Below are 2,264 nucleotides of genomic sequence, written 5' to 3' on the forward strand. Positions count from 1 at the left end.
TTAATGTGTTTCCAGTGAAACGATAGTGGGACAGCAAGAAATCATTATATTGGTGAAGGTTCAACTAAACCACTGCATCATTCCAATTGGGCTGCATATAGTGACAGCACAAGCCCCACCCCACCTCCAATTCATTGGCTGACACAGTGCTGTCAATATTCACTCCACACAATGTGGCATCTAGCCATTCATTTGCATCTCATTAATGTTGTGATTCTGCGACAAGGCAACAGAGCACAATAGATTTCAATTGATCTTCCCACTGTTTTAAAAAAAATGGATGTATTTTATTAATGTTTTTGCTTCTAATTTCAAACCCTATCACAAACGCACACCTGCACTCTTAATCTATGGAATCAAAGTGAAAAATAATTACAAATAATTAGTATTGCTATATTGCATTTTACCAGAGTTGACAGTCAGAGCTGCTCTATAGCAAGCACTGGTACATGCAGAAACACGGCTCTGTAGTAAAGACGCTAATAAAGTCTTCCTCAGTTCTGTGACGGTTTAAAGTAATACTGCTAATGCAATTTTATTAATAATAGCTGTAAGGGGGTAAAAAGTATATTTAAAAACAAAATAAGGGTATGGAACCAAATCAGGTTAAAGGGCGTAGTTCGTGCTTGTGCGTTTATCTTTAAAAACTGCAGAACAAGCTTAAAATTGCAGAACAAGGTTAAAACTGCAGAACAACAACATTCCAATAGACTGAAGTCAGCTCCTCATGAGCTGAACAGATAAGGTGAAGATGCTGTGGAACAAACCATTCAGCAGTTCTTCTGATAAGCTCCGCTAATAAGCTGTAGGCCAACCGATGGTCGTAGAAGGCTTTGCACGAGGGTCGCACGCCTCAGAAAATGTATAACTGTGTGTAGAACCATTACTCGGGGAAGATCCTTTCTTAGGCGGCTAAGACTGAGATGCTTCCCCTGCATATGCTGGAATAAAAATCGTAAAAGTGAATCCAAGGTTTCCTCTGTTTGATTCCATGGTTGTTATAAGGGCAGGTGTCGATTGCTTATTTCAGGGAATCCACCTTGAAGAAGAGAAGTCTTCTTTTTACCCCAACAATAGCCAACAAGTTGTTTCAGTATCGGTAATTTCAAAGTGGGCTGTTCTAGGATGGTAGCATCCCTGAATACTTTCCATTGAAGTAACATCGCCCATTTAAACTTCAATAGGCAGATGCCTGGAAATGTGATCAGTCTCTTTTTATAAATTTCCATCTCCATCAGGATTAGGGTGCAACAAGATGGCATGAGGTAAATTTTCAACTTGCTGTCCAGGTGTAAAACTGGCATTGTGAATCAGCTTCCCGCTATAGAAGCCCTCTGATTTTTAATTCCAATGAAAATTGGGAGGTTTCTAAATAGACAGTCGACCTGCAATAGCAGTTTTCACTTGGCCGGCAAATTCAAAATCTAACGCCACGGGGGTGAGATTCATCTTGGGCGAATCGACAGCTTATTTTACACTCTGCCCGATTTTCTTTTACCTTGACTTAATTGCCGATTCACTATTGCTCGTTTTGTGATACCACCCGAGGTGAAATTCATGTGCCGCTCACCCCCGCCCACCGCCATGTACTTGCACGGCACATGCTAAGGAGGAAAAGAGACTAGTAGTTCTTTTTTTTCAGAAAGAATGAGACCCAGGTATTTCATTTGTGGAATAAACCAACATGAAAACGACCTCATCAATCTTCTCAAGGAACCGGTATTTAGATTATAAATTCACTGAGAGATCAATTGGAACATGTAACATACTTTCATGACCATCACACGTCCCAAAGCCCTTCACAACCAATTTGAAGTGTTGTCACTGTTATAATGTAGGGAACAATGCAGCCAATTTGTGCACAGCAAGCTCCCACAAACAGCAATGAGTCCATTTCACCAACGAATGGAAGCAATATTTCATTATTTACCTTCAAATCTTTTCATAATTTTGAAACCCTCCAATACCCCTTTAGCATTCTTTATTCCAGTGAAAAATGTCACAATTGGCCAAGACTTCTTCATGACTTTCTGTTCCGTGTGGTTCATACAATAACGTCAGACATATTGGGCCCAAGTTTCCACATGATTTGCGCCTGATTTTTAGGAGCAACTGGTGGAGAACGGATTATCTTAGAAATCGCAATTCTCCATATTTTTTTTTCTGCAGTTCTAGTCAGGTAGAACAGTTCCACTTTGGAACAGAATTTTTTCTTCAAAAGGGGGCGTGTCCGGCCACTGACGCTTGATTTCAAAGTTTCCACA

Source organism: Pristiophorus japonicus, chromosome 6 (assembly GCF_044704955.1).
Source record: "Pristiophorus japonicus isolate sPriJap1 chromosome 6, sPriJap1.hap1, whole genome shotgun sequence".
Taxonomy (NCBI): Eukaryota; Metazoa; Chordata; class Chondrichthyes; family Pristiophoridae; genus Pristiophorus; species Pristiophorus japonicus.